Source organism: Tachypleus tridentatus, chromosome 13 (assembly GCF_004210375.1).
Source record: "Tachypleus tridentatus isolate NWPU-2018 chromosome 13, ASM421037v1, whole genome shotgun sequence".
Classification (NCBI taxonomy): Eukaryota; Metazoa; Arthropoda; class Merostomata; order Xiphosura; family Limulidae; genus Tachypleus; species Tachypleus tridentatus.
Window position 1 is genome coordinate 117,776,507 of NC_134837.1, and position 21,059 is coordinate 117,797,565.

Genomic DNA, 21,059 nt, shown 5'->3' on the forward strand with positions numbered 1-21,059 from the left:
GGTGTTGCGTTGCATCAGGATAATGCACGGTACCATACAGCAAGGATCACATCTGCAAAAATGGAAGAGCTAGACTGGGAAAAACTTTATCCTCCTTATTTTCCAGACCTTGTCTCATCTGATTATCATCTATTCCGAAGTTTGCAGAACTATCTTGAAGGAAAAGAGATTGGAACACATGAAGATGTTAAAACTACTCTCTCTGCATTCTTTTCCTTCAAACCCCAAGAATTTTATAGAAGTGGAATTCAGAAGCTTGTGAATTGTTGACAGGAAGTAATTAATAATAATGGAACACTGTTGATTAAATAACATTAAAAGCGTTTAAAATCCTTTCTCTCTCTTTCTGAAACTAAAATCGGACATTACTTAAGGGATGACCTGATATATTAGTTATTAACATTGTTAGTAATATATTATCATCGCAGCAACAAATGTTATAACCGAACATAATCCAAACATTTAAGTTGTTTTCAGACAAAACATGTTCCATGTTAATCACGGAAGAGTAATCTAAAGTTAGCCAATAATCAATACGTCTTACTGAGATTATGACCATATTTTTACGTTTTTATGGCCTGGAAGTCATCCTGTTTACGAGTTTTGAATTGTTTTTGTGACGATTTTGCTTACATATTTTAATTGAATTTTGACCTGCATGCTTAAACAATTTTAGTTGTGCTTATGACCTCTATGATTACACGACTTTAGTTGTGCTTATGACCCCTAAGATTACACGACTTTAGTTGTACTTATGACCTCTATTATTACACGACTTTAGTTGTGCTCATGACTTCTATGGCAATTCAAAATTTGCATTTTTTCCAAGCTATTATATAAGTGAACAACTAAACTGTTCAAATACAAATCACCACTGATGTGCCGTAATTACTGATGTGAAATAAACAATACATAATTGCTTATATTTGCTCTAAACAGTGTTTAGCTTTTTTAAGCCTTGAGACTTAGCGCCGAACCACTGGGACGTGAAATAACTCGTTTGCCTTAGCGCAAAGCTACACAAATCTCTCTCCGACATGAGGATTCTGAGAAGGAATTGAACGTCTTTGTGAAGAAATTCAAGATGTGTCTCACAGTACTTAAACAAGAAATTAACGTAAATAAATACATGTTATATCCTATATCAAACCTTGGTGGCTGAAAAGTAAGTGAAGGTTGAGAAATATATACGTCTAATTTGATGGTTGTATAAAGAATGATGAGAAATCTATATAGCATTTTTGAGACATGGACTATATTTGAGATATGCACTTTTTTGATCATGGAAGAGTATAATAACATCTTGACAACGTTGTAACAAGATGATTTGATTATTGTTAAGCTACATAAAGAACTATCTGTTGCTGCCCATCACGGGTATCGAAACCTAATTTTATCTTTAGACTAATTGTTTTTGTTTGTTTTCATTTCGCGCAAAGCTACACGAGGGCTATCTGCGCTAGCGGTCCATTATTTAGCAATTTAAGACTAAACGGAGGGCAACTAGTCATCACCACACACCGCCAACGTTTAGGCTATAACCTTTACCAACGAATAGTGGAATGGACTATTACATTATAACGCCCCCACGGGCCAAAGGGCAAGCATGTTCAGATTGACGGGGATTCTAACTCGCGACCTTCATATTACAAGTCGAAGGTCTTAACCATCTGACCATGCCGGGCCTTAGGGTTGGAAGTCTAAAGATTTAATGCTGCGCCATTAGAGGGCGTAACAAGAAGTATAATAATGAAGATGAAGACAGTTGATAGAACATTCAATATTTGATTTACCAGTTTGAACGTTTCGGAATAACTAATTCTATTGTAAGCGAAATATGAAAATTACGTTCCAAAGAGATAATAAACGTGGATAAAGCATCGATAAAACAATATATATATATATATATATGGCACAATAGCTGAGTTGTGTGTGAAAACGTAGAACAACTGTAGGTCTAAAGAGTTTAGTGAATCATTAAAGGTTTGACAGTCTTTAGCTATAAGTAGACTTTATTTAATGTGGAGTCCAAGGTCTGAAGATCCATTGCTGATAACAGAAGAATCGTTAAATAAACTATTGTGACCTGTGTACGGGTAGATAAGTGACTGGGTTTAAGTAATGGAAGGTAGGTTGTTCTAAATGTTCACAGACTCTGGTTTGTAAGTGACATGTCGTTTTGCTGATGTACGTGACCTTACAGCCACTATCCGTACCGAATTTCTTAAATTTGTTGTTTAAGAAATTTTATTTAATCTTCGTTAGAAAATTTCCTAAACTACAAATTTCAGCCCCTGCCAGTGTCCACACTGTCCACAAAGTTCCCCTCATTATCCCTCTCACTTTAATGAGCTACCTGTTAAAAAAACAACTCCCTTCCCCAAATGAAAAAAAACCTCCTACTCTCAATTTCAGCTTAGAATAATATACAAGCGTAGCTTCTGCATCAAACAACTATTTTAGTACAAATATCAAGTACCCAAACTACATCCATGGATCATATATAAATATAGAGGTAGTGGCTGTAAGGTCACGTACATCAGCAAAACGACATGTCACTTACAAACCAGAGTCTGTGAACATTTAGAACAACCTACCTTCCATTACTTAAACCCAGTCACTTATCTACCCATACACAGGTCACAATAGTTTATTAACGATTCTTCTGTTATTACCACTGGATCTTCAGACCTTGGACTCTACATTAAATAAAGTCTACTTATAGCTAAAGACTGTCAAACCTTTAATGATTCACTAAACTCTTTAGACCTACAGTTGTTCTAAGTTTTCACACACAACTCAGCTAGTGTGTAATATATATATATGTTGAACCACTTTCCTTGATAACTAAACAAATTAACGGTTATCTTATTATAATCTTAGCAATAATCATCTAATGATATAATAAGTTATTCTGAAATGTTCAAACTTCTAAATAAAATGTTTTGTCAACCGTTTCATCTTCACTAGTATATTTTGGTTTCTTCATCATGAAGCCATTGCTAGAAATGTAAAAATATTTGAGTTTTATCTTAATGTTTTTCTGTATAAAAACCTGAGTATATATATATCGTGTCCTTATGCTTGTAGAAGGAAGAAGTAACTTAGAAATATGGATAAGTATATACGTATGTATTTAAAAGTTATGGATAGAAGGGTAAAGCTGTTACTTCTTCCCACGACAAGATAACGGATCAGCTACACACAAACTCTGGTGAACCACCAAATGCGACAGCAAGAGGTGTGACGTTGGAGTACATCTGACAGCTATCTTGAAGTGTCAAGCAGGTTTGATAGTCCTTAGGTGATACCAGAATAACAGAAGTTGACCAAATCATTCACGGTGAGTTAACGACGTCTGATTCAAACTCTTAAAGGTTTGACGAGGGATAGAAAAGTGTGTTTCTTTTGGTGACTTGGCTGACAAAAAACAAAAATCTTGAGATCGTAGCTTGCGGATGAAATGGTTTCTACTGCTGGTAAAGATTAGTGTGAAACTGTGTTCTCTACATGTATATAACAACTTAATACGGCACCTCATGCAAAAAAAAAAAAGATAACACTTTACATCACGAAAATATTTGTGTTGATGAATCTTCGAAAACGACGAGCCCAGTTTTTGTTTCTTTCCTTGTTTAGGCTGATATGTTCAAATTGTACAACGCCCCAATCTTTGTTTGTGTGTATATTTAGGTTAATATATTCAAATTGGACAATATATCCAGAAACTTAAAACAACAAAATTGGAAGGAAGATTGTAAAAAAATTTACAAGTCTAAAAATGTTATAACTTCATTGTACAGTTTACTGGTTTGGCCACATTTGGAATATTGGGTTCAGTCTTGGGCTTATTTATCATCTTAGGAATGACATTGAGAAAGGTAACTAGAATGGCGCCTGTGATGGAGGAGTTGTCATACGAGAAGAAACAAAAATACCTCAAACTGTTTTCTCTTGAAAAAAGAAGAATTGGGGGTCTAATTGAGGTGTTTAAAATTGTAAAGGGAACTGATAATGTTGATGGATCATCTTTTTTTCATTTTAACAGTGATAACAGTAGGACTAGGGGACGCATAATTTTGACAGGGTAGGAGTCATCTTCAGCTAAGACATTTTCATTTCTAACAAGGTGGTAAGCCTCTGAAATTCGTTACTTTCGGATGTTGTGGAGAGAGTAAATCTAAGTGAGTTTCAGAAAAGGCTTCATAAGTATATAAATGATAAGGACTGGCTTTAAGAATTTATTATTTTTATTTAAACGGAGTTTGGAGGATAGACCAAGCCGAGATGTATCGATAGATTCAATGTTGTAAACCTTATATTGAAAATGGAACTTTGTTAATTTTTATTAAACTTCTCTATTAACTACCACTATAGGATTATTATTGAACTAACATAAATTGAATTAAAATACAAAAAGTATATATACATTAAATTGATAACTACTATAGACATGGAGTCAAAATAGAATTTGTAGCTTAAGAAAACAGTATAGACACTATTTACAGCTTAGTTTGTTTACTTTTTTAGTCTATAATCGTAAGCTTGAAATGATAATCTTTGCATTTTGATTCAACTTGTTGCTGTACTTTTTTGACGATCCCTATTCAATTTTTAAATTAAGAAACAGATAATTAAAAAATTATTAAAAGCTCCTTATGTCCTTTAAAGGACAATACATTTTAAGCTACATACGTACATATGAATTTTATGTTTTCCAGCAGTTTACTACTCTTTTATTTTTTTTTTTTCATCCAACCGTTATTTACTGAGCCTTATCTATTTGTGTCTAAGGTTTCATGCAAATATGCGTTTAAGAATCGTCGAGTGCAAAGGAAGACACTCACAACAATATCGTATATATTAAACATTAGTGAAAGAATCCGGTTTCACTAGGGTTATTATGTTAATAATGTGTGTATTCTGAACCCATTTCAGCATAAATGTATAACCTGTATACTATGTTGCTAAGTCACCTGACATAAAAGCCACTGTTGGAACACATTGTTACTAAAACGCACTGAATATTCTATATATTACAAGTTGTCACATATAAAGAATCACTTCTATGTTTTCCGGCTATCTTGCTTCATTAAAAGATGTTCACGTGTGGATAAGATAAGTAGTACCCAGGTGTACATCCTCAAGTTCCACTTAGTATGGGTGCAGATTTTCAGGTTTCTAGGTTCTTTCTTTATTGAAACTGTGATAGCCACGGCTCATTCCTATATGATTTTTCGCTATCTTGCCTCATAAAAAGATGCACATGCACATGGTTAAGTAATAACACTCAGTTGCACACCCTCAGGATCCATTTTGTATGAGTAATTTCAGGTTTGTAGGTTCTTTCCTCCTGGAGCCATGGCAGTCACACTCACAGAGAAATGTATGTTTGCATGCACATGCGTGTACACACACACGTGAGTGTATGTCTCTGATTTATATTTGTAACATAATAAATCACTTCTCTTCTGTGTGGTTTTCGCTAATTTCCTCATTTATTGTATGTATATTGTACAAGATGGTCTCTAGTCAACTACAGATAAACATGTTGTATTAATGTATGTATGTTGTAGAAGGTGATCAGAAATTAACCATAAATAAACGTGTTGTATTATTGCATTACAAAGTGGTCTCTAGTCAACCACAGATGAACGTGTTGCCCTATTCTATACTGTAAAACATGGTCTCAAGCTAAACATAGATAAGTGTTCTATTATTGTATGTACATTGTACAAGGTGGTCTCAAGTTAATCAAAGGTAAAGATTGTCTCTTGTGCTGTTTTATTTTAATCTCGTTTCCATTTGCTCTTTTAAATAAGTTTCTAAGTACATATGTCTCTCCAGTTTCACTTTCACTTTTTACTTCTCTGCATATTACGTGAAGTCGAGTGTTTTAAATAAATTTCCTTGGATAAATTTTGATGATTTCTTTATTTCACAAATGTATCTTGAGCACGTTCTTCGATTTCTCTAAAACTACTTTCAAAAGATTCAGTTATAGATATAATAATGGCAGACCCGTCTTCATGGGATCTAAGTGTAATACACAGAGTTAGCGAGTAAAAGTTGTATCGTGCATATAGAAGCTTTAATGACAGCGATATAATGTATACATAAGCATTATTACTAGAGATATAATGTATAGGTAAACATTGTTACTACTGATATAATATATAAACAAACATTGTTACTAGTGATATAATATATACATAAACATTGTTACTAGTGGTATAATGCATACCTAAGCATTGTTACTAGTGATATGATGTATAGATAAATATTGTTACTAGTAATATAATTTATACACAAACATTGTTACTAGTGATATGATGTATAGATAAATATTGTTACTAGTAATATAATTTATACACAAACATTGTTACTAGTGATATGATGTATAGATAAATATTGTTACTAGTAATATAATTTATACACAAACATTGGTACTAGTGGTATGATGTATACATAAAAACATTTTTGTAAGTAACGGAAACTTACTGTATCCATAGTTACAATATAAAAGTAAATGCTGTTTCTCTTCATAGGTGTTGCTATTTGTTTAAGAAATTTCTGGTTTGGGTCTCATAGGCGTGGGAATGTTCGGCGATTCAATATGCTTTCGAATATGGTTTTCCTTTCTGGTTTTTGAAGACACCAACTGGGGATCCAGGGTACTCTACAATATAGAGGATAACTGATAATCTTCTCTGTTCAGCTAATTCCTTCTCTCTTTTGCTCAGCCTCATGTGTTTTATATGCTGTGTTCGGCGCTTGAATATGTGTGTTGTTACTTTATGAGACGGGTTATCGTAAAAGTATTTGATGAGCATCGATTTCCAAACAAAGCAACGATTATAAATCTCTTCCATAAGCTTCTGCACCGTAGTCTTATGCTTACAAATAACTTTTAAACTGAAGTTGCTTGTTAGTGACAAACGACAAAACTAAAACTTAAACTTACTGGTATAATCTACTGGCCGATTACTGGTATAATTTAACGGCCTATTAAGTCACTCATCTGATTAGACGAGTTGGCCAACAAGGATCCAAACATTTCACAGAATTGAAGCACTAACAGGAAGCAAAACAATGAATCACACTTTCACTGATTCGCCTACTTATAATCAATTCTAGTCTCTCACGAATCATTTAAAGTAAAATACGAAGGGACCCAAACGAGAACTGCAATTTTGAAGTGTGTGTTGTTGTTTTTTTATCCTAGCTATATGTTAATCTGGGCTCTATAACCAATAATATTATGTATCCACTGGCTGTATCGTATAGAAATAGTTGTAACACTCCATAAAGATCCCTATGAATATCTGTTATAGTTCTAGGGTTAATATAGTGTAACCTTTAAATACATTTGAACCTTATTTTTACTCTTGTGAAAACCATTTTCATTTTCTGCCTGCAGTGGAAAGGTTAGTTTCTTAAAGCTATTGTTTACGTCATTCCTGTTTTTTCTTCTCTTTATCTCGGCTTAAGTATTCCTCAGTGCTCTTCATATCTCTAATTTATTTTCATTCCAAGAAAGCAGAAAACCACCAAACACTGGCGCAATAAAACAAGGAGTTTAACAATAAATAATAAATTGATTACATAACATTTACCAGTGTTAAAACTACAAGTCCAACGATAAATAATAAATTGATTGCACAACCTTTACCAGTGTTAAAACAAGGAGTCCAACAATAAATAATAAATTGATTACACAACATTTACCAATATTAAAACAATAAGTCCAATAAGAACACCGGATTTTATCTTTGTAAGTCTGGAACATATCGCTGACCCATAATTGGACATACAGTTTGTAAATTAGCATTTATAATAATAACTTATCTTACATAACTGTTAAGTTTTACAATGACTTGTCAGTTTCAGAAGGTAGCAAAATAAAATAAGAAACACGTAAATCTATATTTGACAGGGGAACTCTAATCAACTTGTATTTCTAAATGATAAAATAATAAGAAAAAACCCCAAAGTTTTATCCATCAAATAATGTTTCTTGCGTTCGTTTAAAACTATGAATACATATTCAAACTTCTATATGTATTTTGCATATGATATTTTGTATTTTTCTCTGGCACACTTGGCATATAGCATCTATTTTTAATTTGTTTCTTTTTGAATTTCGCACAAAGCTACTCGAGGACTATCTGTGCTAGCCATCCCTAATTTAGTGATGTAAGACTAGAGGGAAGGCAGCTAGTCATCACCACCCACTGCCAACTCTTGGGCTATTCTTTTACCAACTAATAGTGGGATTGACCGTCACAATATAACGCCCCCACGGCTGAAAAGGCGAGCATGTTTGGTGCGACGGGGATGCGAACCCGCGACCCTCAGATTACGAGTCGCACGCCTTAACACACTTGGCCATGCCGGGCCAAGAGGGACTTCTTAGCAGGGAAATAGATTTGGATTTTTCCAAACTATTCCAGGCGGCGAGCGTCTCTAGTCTGATGGAATCTCTCGATCTCTGAAATGTTACTCGAGTTACACTGTGCAAGGAACGGGAGATGGCCTAGACCAGACACATCTCGAGTCTGGTGTTGAAAAATGGTCACTCATCATCTGACATTCTAGACGCGTGTCTCGGCCATTACCACCGTTTAAATTCGGCTTTACCCGTGAATGAGGGGCTGTGGGACAACATTACTCAGTTTTGGCCCTCCCTCGATCCTTCCCATCACAAACAGCTGGTGAAACCAATCAGCTTGTGTGAGTGCTGGTCGGCCATTCGGTCCATGCCACTCAGTAAGTGTTCTGGGCCGGATGGACTGCCAGTGGAATTCTACCACTACGTGTGGCATGTTGTCGGACCCTATTTCGTCAGATTTTTTAACAGCTGTCTACCCACGGGGTCTATGCCTCCGGGAACGCTGTATGGACTCATTACTCTTATCTGTAAGGATACCAGCCAGTCTGAGGGTTTTCTCGTGGCGCCCATATCTCTCCTGAACGTGGATGCAAAAATCATTTCTAAAGTCCTGTGCGCCATTTGGATGCGGTTATGCCTTCCTTCGTTTACAGCACTCAAACCTGTGGCGTGCGGGGCAGAAGTATCCAGCAAATTCTGGTGTTTCTCAGAGACCTATTCCATTACATCATGGACAGGTACGTCCCTACTATCTTTGTGTCCCTCGATCAGAGAAAAGCTTTTGATCGAGTTCACCACAATTTTTTGTGGTTTGTTCTGGAGAGTTGTGGCCTTCCTCCTGTGTTTGTCCAGTACGTGCAAGACTTGTTCGCGACCGCTTTGAGCAGGCTCTTGATTAACGGGTACCTGACGTCTTCCTTTCCCATCTTACATGGAGTTTGTTAGGATTGTCCGTTGTCCCCCTCGCTTTATGCGTTGGTTATCGAATGCCTGCTTTCTGTATCACTCGGTCTCGGTGCATGGCCTCCAGGTGCCTGGGGGTATGAGCATCAAATACGTCTCGCATGCAGACGATGTGAATCTGTTCCTAGAGAACTTAATATCGTTACGTTCGGCGCTGGCCATAGTCCACCGTTACTCTCAGGCCAGTGCTGCCCGCTCAACTATGCCAAGTCTCGGGCTCGGGAAAGGGGGGGAGGTGATGGCAAATGGGTCTCGTCTGTCGACTTCCCGTTTGGACTGGACCTCCTCCAAAGTTACTTGCTTTGGGTTCGTTTTCTCGCGTACCCCGAGGTTGCCTGGGGGAAGATGGTGCAGCGTGTCGATTCAGCAGTGCACGATTACTGCTGCTGCCCAGCTAACATGTTTGACAGGGCGGAGGTGGTGAGGAGGAGGATACTCCCCTTGTTCTGGTAACTTAGGACTGTTCTTCCTCTGGATTCCTGCACTGCACGGGCTATTGAACCTCATGTCTTTGCCTTCCTGTGGGGTGGCAAGCCTGAGGCTGTATCTCAGTTTTCTTTGACACTGCTACATCGCAGGGGAGGTTTAGGCATACCATGTGTCCGAACACAGCGTCTTTCTCTCTTACTGTCTACCACCTTTCACTGTCTGTCCTTGGAGGGTCATCCCTGTTGCCACCTAATTAGATTTTTGGTTGACACGGGTCGCAGGCTCTTTGGTGTACCGTTCAGCCTGCAAACACCCATGTGTTTTCACCCTTCTTCCTGGTATGTAGACGCTGCGGGCGGCGTTACGGCAATGTCGGGCCGTGTCAGCCGAAGTTATGACGGACTTCCGTTCCCTCTACCGTCTGCTGTTCCCCTATTGTACCCACAGGATCGAGCAACACCACCCTGCTCTGCCATGGGACATTATTTGGGGCCGCGTCGCGCTGCGTCATGCTGGTAGCTATCTTCAGACTTTCAACTGGCGAGTCGTGCATAACATCCTTCCAGTTATGGAGCATGCGTTCCTGTGGAACTCTTGTGCAACTGAGTTGTGTCCCGTGTGCCACACTCAGGAGGAGTCTGTCATGCACAGGTTGTTCCTCTATCTGACGTCGGTGGAGATCTGGGAAAGGGTGGTTGAGACCATTCTGTATCACGTGCCGGTCCCTATTCCCGGCCACCTGGCCTTTTCTTTCCGGTATATTTTAACAGTCTTTAAGTACGTCATCTGGCTTATATATATATGTAATTATCCCCTCTTTTAACTTTATATATGTGTAAAATTTTTAAATTCATACCGCGTTCCTTTTTTTGTCACGATTCATTGTACAGTTCATTTTTGTTGTAAATAAATTCAAAAATGCTAACTTCAAGAGATAAGTTTTATCTTACTTACCTTCAAATGATGGTACCTTATTTTCCTTATTTTTTATCTTTTTATTTTTCTTATTTTAACTTGAGAGAGCAGTCACCTTCCCTCAACTGTCTGCAGGCAGTGAAGGGTGATACAGATGTGAGACATTGTGGGCTCAAGCACCCGCATCTTGCTCCCCTAATTTCTAATCTTTTTATGTGAGACTAGCGAATTAGAGGTTAAGACTGATAGACGGTGTATCCTCCCTACAATACGGGTCCTACTTCCACAGTTACCTCCAAAATCTAGGATACATTTTATAATCCCACGTCGTAGCTTGTACCCTTGGAGCCTTTTTAAAAACATGCAGCGTATTTTATTTCATGTTAATGTGTTTTGTTTATGGCTATGATACATATAATACTGATTATGTAGGATTTATAACGTAACATTTTTTAACACAATGGTTTGCCGTGTTGTGATGCGATACAGAATATTTGGTTTCACAAGTTTACTTTTTCAATTAGACGTTAGCATGAGTTTATGATACAAAACATTGCGAGGATCTAGGAACGGTATATGAGAGAGACTAACAATCTCTAGACGATCTGATTACCGATATTACACTCACCTGGCAGTAGTACGAGATACATCTAGGTTCGAGATTAGAATACTCGATGCTAGGAATAGTCTCGCACTAAACACGAGAATTCTAGAATAAGGAGCAGATGTGTAACAACACGCGATATATGGTATATTCCCACCATTCTGGCGTGGGAAGTGTTATCTCATAAGTATTCATCTACACGTGTTTATAGACCTTGTCACGAAAACCTGGCGTTTTTAAGAACTTTTTATCAACGTGATTGTCACAACAGTCGACATTTAAAAACTTAATTCGTTACGGTGTCCACCTTGTCCCTAATTGCACGAATATTACCTACACTCGTGAAGCGTCAGATGAACACCATTAAATGTAATGGTCCTAATCGCCTTGTGCTCGAGTATAATATTAATTAATTGGTAGTATACGACTAACTGCACTGTTGAAGGCAATTTTATAAACTTGATTAACCCAGACAACTGAACAGAAAAGCTACATTCATACAAAGAACAGGAAAAATAACTAAATGAGTTGAAAAATGACAGTACTACCATCTTTAAGTCAAGTTTCAGTTTCAAATTCCACAATATAGGCTGTACCTTTGTTTTTGTAAAACCTCGCAATGGGCTGTCTCCGTTGTAGCCAATTCAGGTATCGAAACCTGATTTTTAGTATTATTAGCCTTCAGGAGATATGTAATAAAATCAAGTTCTTGTTTTCTCCGGCGACATTTTCTTTTCCTTACCTTTGGTTTATGGATATATTACTCTGACTTACCTCTGTGGTAATTATTTATGTCTACAACATCTAAGGATACAGAATAAAGTCAGGGAATATTAATAATACGTTCCAATCGGGTTAAAATATGGGAACCAAGTATAACATGGTCATCAGTATAGTTAACTAAATATACTTCTCTTACGTTTCTACTTATAAAGATTAGAATGCATTATTTTTATTTCTATAGGCGAATTTTCTGGTCATAAACTCAATAATATTTCACGATAGTCAGCCAGCGAAGAATAATAAGGTTAATTCTAATAATCTATGTAATAAAAGTGTAAACAACGAACGAATGTAAATAAAAAGCGATTGCATCAGTAATACTAAACATATTCTCAAGTTACAGTATTTATTTACGTAGTTTATATCAGGCTTAAAGTACTCATTTATCTCCCAGAAACGAGTTGTGGGTGAAGCACGTGGTCGCTAGATGATCAGTTTGTGATGAACTTGCTCTGTAATCCGGTGATAGTGAGAGGGAAGGGGGGTATTATTCCTACCTGTTCCACCGAGGGAAGTCTAACCGTGATAACATTAACACTGCTTAATGGATATCCTAAATTTGTTGTGTAAGATAACTAAATGATAAACTGCTGTCATAAATGTGGTTAGTTTGAGAGGTACGGCTTTTGATAGCATCATTGTGTTCAGATGATTAAAAAATTATCCAAATATTCTCGCGCGATCTATCATTTTTTTTATCTATCTATCTATCTCAAGGTTTCATGGATCTGTTGTAAATAAAAACAAAACGTGTTCTGCATGTTGGGTGCATTATAAGAGTGACAGTGAAACTCCACTAATCCATCAGACACAAGTAACCCATAAGTTGACAGCGAAGTGTTGACTGGCTGTATGTACTTAGTTTATCAGCACAGAGTTAAAGACGGCTCTACGGAGTTAGATGTTCAGTGATTAGTTATATTTATTATCGGGTTGGTTTTTATTTCATCTAAGATTGCTTTCATCGGAAATTCACATTTAATCATTCTGTTACACTGCTATATTTTTGTAATATCTGTACCTGTTCTCTCACCACCCTCTGATGAATGGTCCTTACTATCACCAGGGTGAGCCAAAGTTTAACGGTTAACATGAACGTAGCTACATTAAGTAAATTTAAATGTAGTAAGTTTAAGCTGATGAAAGTATTTTAAATGAAACAGAAGCTTACAAAGAGTTGTTTCCTTGTTTTGGATTTTCACAAAGCTACACGAGAGCTATCTGCGCCAGCCGTCCCTAATTTAGTTGTGTAAGACTAGAGGAACGGCAGATGATCATCGCCACCCACCGTCAACTCTTGGAATACTCTTTTACCAATGAATAATGGGATTGACTGTAATATCATAGTGCCCCCAGGGGTGAAAGGGTGAGCATATTTGGTGTAACAGAGATTCAAACCTGCGACTTGCAGATTGCAAGTGGAGCTCCATAAACACCTGGCTATACCGGACCACAAAACAGAAAGAAAGCACGAGGCCATGTTAACAAGAAATTATGTATTCAAAGTTAAATGAACCCAACATTTCAAACTAGAAAACCCTTCAAAGAGTGTAACTCCTACCCCTACAGTTTTTAGTGTGACCTTTATACTTTGTACCAAGAGTTAACAGACTGGTCAGAGAATGACACTGTTTCAATTTTCAAGGTTGAGTTCAGTTTGACCTTTGCCTGTAACACAAATCCATTAAAATCATATCAGTTCGTTCTTGGTTGATACACAACCTTTGTATCAAATTTGATTAAAATCTGTTTAGCAATCGTAGTACTAATATCGTTCATTTATCAGTTCTAGTCGATAAGATAAGAAAACAAATACAGTTAATTTAGAGTCTCGCTAACGTGTTACTTAAAACATAAAACACACGCTAATTATATTCACTGAAAACGTGTACATAGACCTTCATCGAACACAAAGTAATTTATTTCAGCCGAGATTTCAGTTTCTTACACTTCTACTTACTGAAATCTTTAATTATTAAACTTGTCGGTAATATAGTTAAAGATTCTGACAAAACTGATTAAAAAGTGAAGAACTAGTAAGACGTAAACTGTTTAATTATCTGTTGATGAACTAAATGATAAAGTTCCAGTTATTCTCAGTCTCTGAATAAATTTATTTATTATATTTGTCGATTAGAACGCTCTCAGTATTACCGAAGCATAGTTATTGTTTTAATCAGTTAATACCTTGGACATTACCTTTTGTTCTCTATAATTAACTCTGTTTTTGCAACAAATATCTGTTGTTAGATATATCTAATAATTATATATCTAATTTATTTGTTGCTCTTTATTTAGAACAGAGATACGAAATGGATTATCTGGCTCAAATAATACATTTAATATCCCTGATGAAATACTGTCTACATATTATCAACCTACAGTGTTAAATATAAAAGCATTATTAAATACTGTCTACATGTTATCAACTTAAATTTCACAATAAAACCAACTAGAATGCGGAATAGGATATTAACTCTTTGTACAAATTATTATTTTTTGGTCTGGACTTACATCTCAGTATCACGTGATTTTCAAAACTTCCTTAGAACATGATAATAAATTATAAGTATTTTTTAAAACCAAACGTCATTCAGATATGGATAAGATAGATGTCCTGTCGATTTTATAACCTGTACGTAACGAAGATTTATTTTACTGCCAGCGTATTGGTCTGATATACTCTGTTGTTGCGGTTTAATTGCTATTCAGGTTTTTCCGGTTACAAGTTGAAGTTCTCAAAGTAAAGAATGTAATGTGAGTGAAAACTAATTCTATAGTAGTTGAAGTTTTCAATATTATAGTTTCCCTTAAATGTCTCTTTTTTAGTAATATAAAAATAATGTTAATTGATCGTGAGAAAAATCGAACGTATTTTTAAAGAATAAAACTGACCCTTTGCCACTTGCAATAAATCAAAAACACGAAACACAAGTTTTGCTTTAATAACTAAGCGTTTAGACTAAGCCTAACCTTAGACTTTAGTTATTCTCTAAGCCTGATATTTGTGAAACTAGTCAGATGCATATATCTAAGCCTAACTTTAGATTTTACAGTTACTATTTAAACTATTTTAGTGAAACCATTAATTCATGAGGTATAAGTTTAAGATTATGTTTCAAATATATTTTTTCCATATTATATTGTATTATATCATATTATAGCCTTGATTGTAGTATCTGACTTTTGTTCTTATTCGTCATGACCTAGACCTTACGTCGGAGGGAAATTTTAAGAATTTGTTTGCAGTTAAGCACAAAGTTACACGATAAGCTCTGCCTACCCTGGGTATCGAAATCCGATTATTAGTGTTTATAAGCCTTCCCATTTAACACTTGGAGGGGGTTTTAGGTTAAGGGATGTAATGTTTTGTAAGGATGCGCAGTCCCAGTTTCTGTATCACACTAGGTCAGATCCCTAAACCTTGCCCACAGGTAAGGTTGATGTCAAGACGTATGTTTAGTGTGAAACTCTTCAGCCAGTTAATTAGTTAGAGTTAGATAGATTGAGATAACGGTACTTGCAACGCCAGTGAATTAGTTAGATAGATAGACTGAGTTAATGACAAACAATCCAAATTGTCGTGCACCTAGAATTTCACTTTGTCAAATGTAGGGCTATCGATTGTCATGAGTACATTTATGTTATTAAACAAAATAAAGAATTAATGCAGGAACAGCACTAGTTTCTATAATTGACTGTTGTTATAGCTTCCAGATATATGAAAAAGTAATATGTAATCAATGTATCATTCCAACAATTTAACGACATATTTAAAAACATATAGAGACAATAAACCATCTAAAATGTTTTATAGCTATCTCTACAGACGAAAAAAACTTATTTGGAAATTTCTTACATAAAAGATGTTTCAAGTAATACTTAAGCTTAAAATCTCCAACAGTATCCAGTAAAATTATTTGCACAACGTGTCAGCTTTATTGGTGAGATTTATTCACTTGTTTGTAATATTATTCATAAACGTCAGATTCTGTGTGTCTCAAATGATTTCAATATGTCGGATTGAATAAAAACATTATGCTTAGTACAGGGACAACGGTAACATATTCTCGGTGAAGGGGGGGGTTGTGAGGGCTGACTCTACACACATACCATACACTTCGGGGGCCTTAAGTTTCAACCCTGTCGTTGCCTCTGGCTTAGTGTTATTTAAGTATGGTGAGCTTTATAAACAAAGAGACCATGTAAAAATTGTTAGGCTTAAGTTAAATACCGATAAAACCAAACCATTTAATGTGGCGTCAAAATAATATACTATCGAAACTGGCCATTAAAACTTTATGATTAAGTTGATTTAGATTAGACTTGAAATTAAAAGAGTCTTTGATGAATGAGCATTAAAGACTCTTTTAATTTCAAGTCTAATCTAAATCAACTTAAAAATAATATACTGATTTAAACGGTTAGGGCCCGACATGGCCAGATGGGTTAAGGCGTTCTATTCGTAATCTGAGGGTTACGGGTTCGAATCCCGTCACACCAAGCATGCTAGCCCTTTCACCCGTGGGGCGTCATAATATGACGGTCAATCACACTATTCGTTGGTAAAAGAGTAGCCAATAGTGGGCGGTGAGTGGTGATGACTAGCTGCCTTCCCTTTAGCCTTACACTGCTAAATTAGGGACAATTAGTGCAAATACCCTTCGTGTAGCTTTGCGCGAAATTCAAAACAAACAAACAGACATAATCAAACGGTGAGACACCCGCCAGTAGCTCACGTTTAAATTTGCAGGCTTAGACACTAAACTTCGAGTTTCGATACTTGCAGTGGGGAGAGCGTAGACAGTCCATTATGTAGATTTGTGCTAACCAACGTTAACATTAATTGAATTTGTTACAATAAACGTTTACCTGTCAAAAGACGAGTTTTTTACCAATCAAAAAAATTTTAATTTTAATCTCTTCCGACATCTTAACATAAAAACTGAAACCTACACATTTTGTAGAATAACACAAACACTTGGACCTGGATACAATAGGTTTAGAAAACAAATATAACTCGAAAGATAAAACTTTCTGTTTGTTACAGCAAACGCTGACTGAACCGTTATACAAATATTTAACTGGATCTAAAAACCGATCAGTGATAACCTGATAAAAATAATAAAGGGGAAGTTTGGTTACAATATTAAACAGGTTAAGGTGTCGGGCTGAGGCATGGAAGGTCCGAGGATTCTACTTAGTTGTTGCCCACTTTCTGCTCCATAATTCTAAATTAATAACGACTGTGTCCGAACCATGAAGTCTCTGGCACAGTCATTTAGCCCATTTGTCACTAAAGACATCATTCAAATTGAAAAAAAACAAACAAACTCAGTGATACAATGATCCAGAATCCATATTTCGATGCCCGTGATGGGCAGAGCACAGGTAGCCCATTGTGTAGCTTTCTGCTTAATTACAACTGTACAAACAATCAAGTTGTAAATACCAAATATTATTATATGTCATTTAATGACCTCAAATCGCTTTACTGCTTTCTCATGTTATACAATAATAATAAACCAATGAAAAGCATAACATTTAATAATGGAATACGAAGCATAAGCCAAATATCAGTTATACAAAGAACACTAAAAACTAACTACCAAATATTCGTTTCTAAAGGTTAACTGAGACCGATTTCATTTGATCAGTGATAACATCATTACATAATTTCCCTTATGTCTCCAATTTTGCGTCATGCCACTGCTTTGCAGCTTATATATTGATATATACACATTTTTCCTGTGATATTAAATAAGGTTTTAATAGTCTTTCCGTCCCTCGTCCCAGTTCGTGGTTTTGTCGCTGCGACAGCACCAACAGTTTGAGTACTCGACCATAAATCGAGACATAATCCACAAAGCTCATTATTTATGTAGTTAGGAGCCTAAGATATTACTGAGTACGGTCTATTAAAAAAATCAAAAACTTTCGACCTATTGTCTTATGGTTAACTTTATCTCATTCCCAATAGACAGCCCCCCGCTAGTACAACAGTATGTCCACGGATTTACAACGCTAAAATCAGCGGTTCGATTCCTCTCGGTGGGCTCAGCAGATAGTTCGATGTGGCTTTGCTAAAAGAAGAACACACACAATAGATATTCCTACAAATGAATGATTTATTTTTTGTACGCATGCGTTCAAATTGATGGATTCCTTGAATCGTGTTTTTTCGATTAGTTCAATCTTACGTTGATTGTAATTGCCATAAATAAGGACATCGTAATATCACATAGCTTGAACCCAACGATCGGTTTGGAAAAAAACAACAACAAATGCATCCACGAAATTAATAAATAAAAGAATAAAAATAGTGAAGACGCACTCTAGTGACGATAATTAAACAAGACGAGAAAGATGTGCATTACCAAGAAAATAAAGATGGTGAAAAAGATATCTCATTTTACGTCATGAACACACCAGTGGCTCGAATATGAAACCACATTTATCTTCAATGTTTCAAAGGTTGTTGGTGGGCCCGGCATGACCAAGCGTGTTAAGGTGTGCGACTCGTAATCTGACGGTCGCGGGTTCGAATCCCGGTCTTGCCAAACATGCTCGCCCTTTCATCCGTGGGGGCGTTATAATATTACGGTCAATTCCCACTATTCGTTGGTAAAAGAGTAGCCGAAGAGTTGGCGGTGGGTGGTGATGACTGGCTGCCTTCCTTCTAGTCTTACACTGCTAAATTAGGGACGGCTAGCGCAGATAGCCCTCGAGTGGCTTTGTGCGAAATTCAAAAAACAACAAAACAAACAAACGTTGTTGAAGTGTTATTTAAAAGTTTGGACTACCAGTCTGTTTCAGCAGTAAGTCATCCTTACTTGATGCTAGGCCTAGGTTGCATGAAACTGTCAATTTGACAACCGTATAAGCTCAGTTTTATCTGTCATCAAGTCATCGGCCATTATACAGGAAGTTAACATTCTATTATACACAAGTCTTAGCGCAGTTACGCAAAGATAACCTATTGTTTAGCTTTGTGCTAAAAAAGAAACTAACATTATATGTGGTAATATGTCACGACGTTATTATAAATAAGTATAAGATATTCAGTCACAATTTACCATGTTAGCTAAGACGAGAAATGGGAAGACAGACAAGGATTCTTGCTGTCGTTTGTTTAGCGCAATGGGAAATCTACGTTACAACCAAAGTGGTTTGTTTTTTGAATTTCGCGCAAAGCTACTCGAGGGCTATCTGCGCTAGCCGTCCCTAATTTAGCAGTGTAAGACTAGAGGAAAGGCAGCTAGTCATCACCACCCACCGCCAACTCTTGGGGTACTCTTTTACCAACGAATAGTGGGATTGACCGTCACATTATAACGCCCCACGGTTGAAAAGGCGAACATGTTTGGTGCGACGGGGATGCGAACCCGCGACTCTCAGATTACGAGTCGCACGCCTTAACCCACCTGGCCATGCCGGGCCAACCAAAGTGGAGATTAAACCCCGAATTTTAACATTATTAACTCTAAAGCTTATCTCTCAATCGCCGATTCACCAAATGAACTTACAAATATCTCTACCGGTGTTTGATACGTCGTTCAATTGCACTTTATAGATGTCACTTTCTATATGTTAATCCAGTAGGGTTATAATTAAATATTGAACTTTAACCTGGATGTATATTCGAGAGTAGAACTTAAAAATCAATGAGGTAAATGTAACTTTATTCTGTATTTTAAAACTGAGTTAGTACCATTACGTCATACTAATAACATTAATCGTAACTAAGTTAACACTATAATCACGATATGGAACCTCTAGTTTGTTTGTTTTGGAATTTCGCACAAAGCTACTCGAGGGCTATCTGTGCTAGCCGTCCCTAATTTAGCAGTGTAAGACTAGAGGGAAGGCAGCTAGTCATCACCACCCACCGCCAACTCTTGGGCTATTCTTTTTACCAACGAATAGTGGGATTGACCGTCACATTATACACCCCACGGCTGAGAGGGCGAGCATATTTAGCGCGACGCGGGCGCGAACCCGCGACCCTCGGATTACGAGTCGCACGCCTTACGCGCTTGGCCATGCCAGGCCGGAACCTCTAGATATCCAGATGTGGTCGCCCCTAATTTTGACTAGAGGAAGTGACCCACACAGCAACACTCACCGCAACACAGGCTTTATACAGCTTACTGAAACGAATAACAGAAATTACTGTAACTTTGATAACACAAACTTGAAAGTGCGAAGCATGATCACTAGCATTACAACTCGAACCGTGGGCCTTTCGATGCAGAGCACACTTAGCTAACAGTTTGACCATTTTAATGAAGATAGTTCAAAACTCAACATACAATAATGAAGTTAATTTGTTGAGTCCTTTTTAAACAGATTTGTTAAACTGTAAGTGACAAACTTCGTGAATAATCTGAGACGACTTATTACAATTTTTTGGCCCTCAGTGGCACAGCGGTATATCTGAGGACTTACACCGCTAGAAATCGGGTTTCAATACCCCTCATCCGAAGAGCACAGATAGCCCATTGTGTAGCTTTGTACTTAATTCCAAACAACCAAAAATAGTTTCCTTCTCATGGTTCGAACCTGCGACCATTAGAGTGGAAAACAAGCGCTCTAATAGGTCTCGTTAGAGTTTGAGAGTACACTAATAATATGAGTTTTTATATTTTTAATAACAAAACTCCACTGAATCCCAAGTTCAATCCTTTCAGTCTTAATGTTACAACATCTTGAAAGTTTCTACTTGAGTTATATTTTATCTTCGCTACTTGTGGTTATTTTGGCAGTTACTTTCAACTTAGTGTTCCTGCCAAATATTAACAACACATTTATGTAGTCAATAAGTTTTATTGAAGATTTAAATATCAAGCAACTAAGAAAAATATCCCATCAATTACTTTGATTATTACATACATGTACATACAATGCTGTATTTAGAATACAAACAAGAAATATTCACTTTGGGAGAAAAAATGGAGCATAATAGATAGTAGA

The 21,059-nt window shown here is 36.6% G+C and overlaps 2 protein-coding genes across 2 annotated transcripts in view; one reads left to right on the plus strand and one right to left on the minus strand.

Moving 5' to 3' along the window:
• The window catches only part of LOC143238383 (FMRFamide receptor-like), a 32,598-nt gene that overhangs the window by 11,074 nt on the left and 465 nt on the right, over positions 1-21,059 (minus strand).
• LOC143238384 (adenylyl cyclase-associated protein 2-like) overlaps positions 14,825-21,059 on the plus strand; it is a 60,547-nt gene continuing 54,312 nt past the window's right edge. Inside the window, exon 1 of the mRNA XM_076478542.1 lies at positions 14,825-14,843. The gene's annotated coding sequence lies outside the window, so the exon portion shown is untranslated. The remainder of the gene's footprint in view (positions 14,844-21,059) is intronic.